At 42.1% G+C, this 7,315-nt stretch overlaps 1 long non-coding RNA gene across 4 annotated transcripts; it reads right to left on the bottom strand.

The window, feature by feature from the left end:
• Positions 1-1,718: 1,718 nt before the first annotated feature.
• On the bottom strand, positions 1,719-6,042 carry LOC123405341. Of its 4 annotated transcripts, none has more exons than XR_006611964.1 (9): positions 5,621-6,042; positions 5,381-5,514; positions 5,096-5,283; positions 4,692-4,764; positions 2,920-2,976; positions 2,714-2,794; positions 2,437-2,481; positions 2,289-2,347; positions 1,719-2,113 (listed from the first exon to the last, which is right to left on the bottom strand). It is a non-coding gene; the product is annotated as an uncharacterized LOC123405341 (long non-coding RNA). The 4 variants fall into 4 exon arrangements; XR_006611963.1 differs by having other exon boundaries at positions 4,692-4,914; XR_006611961.1 differs by having other exon boundaries at positions 4,692-5,283.
• Positions 6,043-7,315: the final 1,273 nt, after the last annotated feature.

A 7,315-nucleotide genomic window follows, 5' to 3' on the forward strand; every position in this document is an offset into this window, starting at 1 on the left:
CTTGAAGGGGCTTCAGGGATCTCATCCATGAAGTCTATTTACTTTCGTGGCCAATCGATGTGATGTAACAATTTTTCTCCCAAGGTCCTCTGCTCATCAAAGTCCCCTAGGACATTCTTCATGGCAAATTCATTGAATCCACGCTTTACTTCAATCACGTAGAACTTACCATAGCCTGGCTTAAATGCCACATTGTCCAACAAGAGGCCCTCTTCCAAGAAGGGTGGGCAAACCCAAGTTGTTGCACATTTTAACATACCTTCATAATGTGTAAGCACGCCCCCTAGTTTGTCTTTCATTCCAGATATATCAGATATATTATCATCATGATCAGTTGTAGTCTCATTGTCGTTGGGCTCACTTGACGCACAACTACTCATGTGCAGTGTTATCTCGCAATAACCAGCATCCTCCATGCCCACCTCCCCTCCCATCTGTTGGTTATCTGTCACTGTTAGAGTCTTCTGCATCGTCATTGACTCCTCAATTTCCTTTTGAACTGTCGGATACATGTCCTTCCTTAACCTTTCATACAATTCATTCTGCTTCATTTCACTCGTTGCTTTTTCCATGTTGAGCCTCTCTTATTTGCTGAGTGTGCAAGCCTTCTTGTACGGGACATTGACACCTATACCCCTTGCACGGCCAGGGGCTCTCTTGTTTCCGAAGCATTGGACAGAATGTCGCATGGCCCTCGGTTTCTGTAGAACTTTCCAAGGATCTTAGAAGCCTTTAACATCATGCAATATAATTCTGCATCATGTGAGTATTCAAAGTAATAAGTCCCTTCATCACACCTCCTTGCACGTGCCCGCAAGAAGTATCTAGCGTGTTCACCCCTGATATTACTAAAGGCCGGTTTCCACCCACACCTACTGCTTCTTTGTCCTCCTGGTCCCACATCGGTTTCATGTCGTAATATCCTGCCACACCCATACAGTAGGGGTGTGTGTTCCTCTTCTGAAGTTCCGATTGCTTGGCACTCTTCTAAGTGAACTCTTCAGTTACCCTGACCCTTTTGAATTCTTCCTAGTCTGCCTTCATAATATGGGGGTATCACTACAGGAATCAGGCATTTTTCCGTCAGGACGCTACAGACGGCAAAGAAAGAATTACACACGGCAAAAAATTTGCCGTCATCCCATGACGGCAAACAATGTCGTCAACCTATGTGCCCGCAAAGGGTGTCTTTGCCGTCAGCGGTTGGGAGAGCAGTCAGCAAATTTTTTGCCGTTAGTGAAATTATTTTGCCATCTTCTTGGCTGGTAGACGACAAATATTTGGTAGGAAGACGGAACAACCTAGCTAACGAACAACGTTAGTCATTTTTGCCGTCTGCCGACCGTGTACAAGACGGCAAAACACTAAGATTTTTGCCGTCTGCCAAATCTGTACAAGGCGGCAAACCACACGATATCTTTGCCGTCTGCCGAACATGTACAAGACGGCAAATTAATCGTGTTATTTTGACGTCATGAACATGACGGCAAAGAGGCGCTAAATAAACAACATCGCAAATAGATTAACAACATAAATAGACAATATAGCAGCAGAAATAGATAATATAATAGCATAAATACACAATATAGCACACACCATAACACATCCAAAATCCACACATATATCACAAACCATAACACATACATATAGCATATAGCACCCAACATAACACATACATACAACATATAACATAATTCATAGCACATTCATACATCATATAACATAATCCATATCCCATTATATATATAACACATCCATGTCATAATATTTGGCATTACTACATAATATATGGCACATCCGGCCTCGCCCTCGACCTCCACCGTCGGCCCTGTCCTCAACCTCCACATCCACCTCTACCCAGATCCTGGCGCCTCCACCTCCAAGACTGCACCCAGGTCCAAGCGCCTCCACTTCTAGGCCCAGGCGATCCTCCTCTCCCGAGCTGCTGCTACTACTGGTGGTGCTGCACACGGCACTCCTCCACTCCACATCTAGGCCTTATCCTAGAGCTGCTGCTACTAGTGGTGGTGGTGCTGCACACGACACACCCAGGTGAAGGCTATTCCTGGAGCTGCTGCTGAGGTCGGTTGATGCCCACATTCATCTCATCAACCTGAATTTGGCAACAACTCTATCAATATTTGGCAGTAATGTGAACAAGTTATTGTCAACTGAATTTGAATCGAAATGGTGATATTTACTACTGCTATTGGAGTACTCCAAAATGAATGTTCAGGTGTTTCTAGACAACAATTCTAAACAAGCACAAATATGGAGAAGGTGCTCACAACTTCCAACAACAGAGGACACTAGCAGCTGGCTCGGCGCCTCTCCACATAAACAAGAACTGCATAAACCAAATATGGAGAAGTGGATCAGGCTTTCATCAAGCAACTTCAGAGGGCAAAAGTCTTATGACAGCAAGAGCAGACACACTTTAAAATTGGCCAGCAGACCAGATATGGATGTTCCTGCCACAACCTAAAACCAAAGAAATGAAGATTCAATTAAAAACTGAATTCAGTGACATTTTGTCAGTTTCAACAGTAACTGACACTGAGAACCCTTTTTTGCTCATAAGCACTTTTGAGATCAGAGAAGATTCTATTGAAATAATTGCTCTAGGAGCTTCTCTGATGACTCACAATGGTCATATTTGCAATGTGGCATTTTTCAAAAATCTATTGAACATTTGTTATGCTTAATGACTCACAATGGTCTTGTTTGCAACCTGACCAGCCCTGGGAGCTTCTCTGATGTACTCTTCCATCGTCACAAGAAACGACGTCGGTGGCTGAAGAAAACACAGGGAAAACGAAAACATTCTAGCATTATAAAGATAATCCGGTCAGAGGCAGAGCTCAATGATGAACCAGTAGAAGATGAGAAAAATTCAAAAACCACAGGAAAATAACGCACCACATCCACGAGGTTGATGATGCCATCGTTCACCGCGCAGTAGATCTTGATGCTCTCCTTCAGCACATACGTTGAAGAGATTCATAAATGTGTTCAATATTCCTATTCCTACACCCTATATGTGATTACATAGGCTAAAGTATTTTATTTTACTATGCATTAATTTGTTGACATAAATATGCCATGATCAGAGCCAATTGGCACGAAGAGATTTGGGTGACACATCATCTTATTCACGATCCCAATAACTATAAATAAACTAGTCGCTGGCCCGTGCAGTTGCACGGGCTAGCAGCATATGGAAAGTCAAAATCCAAACATATTTGAATTTATTTCATTAGCATTTTTATGTATTATATATAGTATGCTTAAACTTACTTTTATATTTAATTATACACAACCAAATAAAAGTAGTTTGAAATTCTAACTTGTACACTATCATTGGAAAAATGAGCAGTAAGAAAAGGTTATTCGCCCAATTTTGTAACTCCAAAAGGTCTTCTACTTCTTATGCTCATTGACAAAGAGAACAAAATAATTCTTCACCATCTGAATAAGATTATATTTTAGGGTGGATTTTCAATTACGGCCAGAGAACAACAGAAATAGCCATATACGTACCACAAATGGGTTGGCTTATCTAAAGAAGGTCGGGCAAAATAGAGTATCAATTATCAGTTATGTTATGAATAAGACCATCATACAATTGGATGATAGAAAATTTGCATGTATGAAGAGGTAAACTGATTTAAGGGCTGGAGAATTTAAATTATAAGGCGTGCTTCCATGCACACCATATAAATTTTGTTCTTCATGCCTACAACCAATCTGGGATGAACATACAAAAGAAAACCACACATCTATATATTATTTATTTTAGCAATTTCATTAAGTATAATAGAATTCATCCGACATTCACTGAAATAATATGCTTGAATGTTATATTATTTAAGGGGGCAAACCAACGAACACATCATAAACTTATTGTCAATGAAGGCATCTTTCTGTTCTTCCATTTCCATTTCTACACTCTACTAACTATGTCATGCTAAATGCATGTACCACGTTGTACTTCTAATATATATGAAATAATGAGAACAGATTGTTGTTGCACTGTCAATACAGAATTGATAGTATAATGCTCTTAATGTGGAAGTCCATAAATATCTCCCACAAAATTGAAATGAAGAGAATGATATTGCGATGAAACCATTTATTTCTGCTTTAAGTTAATCATTCAGTTGAACCGCATAGGTTGTGGACATATATTCAGTACATAACCCAAAAATAAAATGCTGCTAGAATTTGCACAAAACAAAGAAAAAATGAGGCAGAAGACATTGCAGCAAATCAGATTAGGGGAGTTAGCCAATGATATGAAACAAAAATTAATTAACCATAACACTGTACTTGAGAATATACAGTTAACATACCATAAGTGATCAGACTAACACATAGTGCATTTGGCCCGGGTAATTAAAGCTTATGTTCTTGATATATTATACCTCTGTTTGCTCCTTCTTTTATGAATGATTGATTCAGTTTATTCAAAATAAATAATTCTAAAGATGTCTCGGAATTTCAGCATAGATATGCAAGAAAATGGCTAGGGCGCACTAATTGGCCACCAAACTCAGAAAGGTTAGACTGTCTATACCACAAAATACCATTGTGCAATTACACATAATACGTGCAGATTATAGAAGGCGAATAGAAACTCATAAAGATCTTACAACTAAACTGGGAGATCTCCTTTATTCAAAAATAGGTACCTGCAGCTGGGAGTCGTGCCAAAAAACAGGCTCTTGTTCATCAAAATCAAGGCTTACACATGTCAGAATAATCCTAGCAACAAATAAATCATATAACTTAGGAAACCAAGAGTATACTAATTATAATATTCTGATAGAGAAGCGATAGACAATGAAGAGAAGAACGAAACTTGGAAAGAACCAGTGAAAATGCTCCAAACCAAAAACTATTTTGGAGTAGAATCTGAGAAAAAGAAATGAAATAAAGTATGAGAAAACAGATGTTTCTTCCGTTTACTCTTGACAGTTCCTTCCAAAGAGCCACCATCTGATTTCACTCAAGCACACTTGATGTGAGAAAATAAATAAAACATAATAATTCTGGAGGTTAACTAATTTTTACAACAAAACATAAGAGAGCTTACTATTGACACATGCAGAAGGTTGTCATATCTCGTCCTTGTTATGTCATAGACAACATAGTCAAGTTGTTGCTACTTGAAAGGAAAATATATATGCATGGTAGGCGTCTTGTCTTGTTGTGGTTGCAGGCCATGCTGATCTCAACTCACAGCATGTTCCTAGACCTTCCTTGATAAACTGTATGATACATCTACAATTCAAACACATAGCTATGACATGAGATAACAGGAAAAAAATTCTCTGCAGTTCAAAATTCGTAGTAGAAGTAATTGTAGCATATCAGCTACCTTTTCCTTGTCCATCTCCATGGTCTTTTCCTGCAGTACACTCAGGTCCTGAACGCCCAATAGCTAGATCATCGTCAAACGGTGGAGTCGTCAAGAGCTTGTCCCCGATATGTACGTGGTCATGACTGTTCCGGCTGGGGCGTTGCCGAGGTAGACCTTCAGTATCTCAGACTATGGCGGAGGCGAGGGCAATCCGAGGAGAGGAGGGGAGGGGAGGGGAGCAAGAGAAGGGGGGCGTACCTGGGGAAAGAGGTGGGCGAGCCAGATCCGCCGCGAATCTGGGACCGCCATGTTGCCCGCTCGAACTGGGCCTCGAGGAGAGGACGGAGCGGATGGGGCGACGACCGCCTGCACAGCCCCTCCTGGCGGTTGTCCTCACCGAGCCCTGCCAGCTGCACGCGCACCGCCGGCTCCATGGCGTCTGCAGACGGACGACAGTGGCTGGGAGAGCACCGGTGGCGGCAGCCGGGGAGGGCACTGGCAACGGCTCGCGATGGCGGAGGGCACCGGCGGCCGCGGAGAGGCTCGCGACAGCGGGTGGGAGGCTCACGACGGCGGAGGGCACCGGCGGCGGCTGGGAGGCTCGCGGTGGAACCCTAGCTATTTTCAGTCGCGAGAGGGAGGGGCGCTGGTTGTGTTTTTTTTATCCAGTGTGGTCTTTTTTCACTCGCGAGAGGTAGCGCGCTGGCTGTGTTTTTTACACTTTGCCGTCTTCTGTACGACGTACCACACGGCAAAGATTAATTTTTGCCGTCTGCCCTCGCGAATGCAAGACCGCAAAACAGCCTGCCCTTTAGGTTAGTTAGCCGCAGCCGTGGACATCTTTTTGCCGTCGTTCATAGCGTAAGTAGACGATAAAAATCGTGCCTTTGCCGTCATCTATCCAAATAGTTGACGGCAAAACTATTTTTTGCCGTGTTTTTTTTTTGCCGTCTGCTTTCTATGATTTTTGGTGGTACTAGTTGTTTGCCGTCTGCCCATGACGGCTAACTTCCCGTTTGCCGTCAGTCCCGACGATTTGCTGACGGCAAAGATTATACCTATCGGCAAAATAGATGATTCTTGTAGTGTATGTGGGGATTGGGCCCTTGCCTTCACTCAAGTACTTCTTGTACAATATGTGCTTCCATTTTCTCCAAGCATCCCTAGCCTTCTTCAGTGCAGCTTGTTCCACCTGCATTCTCCATTGTTGTGGAATATTGAAGTGATCCATGATCTCCCGGACTATCCTTTGTCGTGTTTCCGTGTCAGCCTTCCGAAACTCCGGTACATTAATGTTGAGCCTTGCCCTACCAACAAATCCACGCACACTCCTGAACCTTCGTGCGTGCTTTATGTGGTTTAGTTGGAGTCGAGGACTTTAAATCAATGTTGATTACTTCATATACACCATTAGGCTGGTGTGTGGACTTCCTTTGAGCGTTCCTCCGTGTCCTGATCGGAAGGGTAATTGTTGCAGCTGTATCTTGTTCCAGATTACTTGATCCCTCACCATTTGCTGGAGACCTAGGGTTGTTCGACTTAGATGAAGATACATCACCTGAAGCATGAGTATTGTCGCTGGTACTCGACATCTATAAAGAACACATGTGAAACTCAAGAAAGGTGGATAAGCATAAAGCTAAAAACTTGGTATCAAGCTTTCTAAACATATCATGCAATAATTTAGAAAATGTACGGCTAATTTGTTACGTTTGTTTGACTTGGGCGTCTACAATTTGTACATCAATAAAAACTAATTGGAACAAATACTACTTATACGTACCAGTTAGGAAGGTAGATAATGAACATATATATATACTTTCTGTTATTTTATAGACAATTTGGGAACATACTGAACAAAACAAGAAGAGGGATGGCGAGGAAATATGCCTCTCCGCGATGAAGAGCAGTAACTAATAGGTTTGTTGTGCAACCTCGACAGAACCACGGGAG

This window comes from Hordeum vulgare, chromosome 6H (genome assembly GCF_904849725.1).
Source record: "Hordeum vulgare subsp. vulgare chromosome 6H, MorexV3_pseudomolecules_assembly, whole genome shotgun sequence".
Lineage (NCBI taxonomy): Eukaryota > Viridiplantae > Streptophyta > Magnoliopsida > Poales > Poaceae > Hordeum > Hordeum vulgare.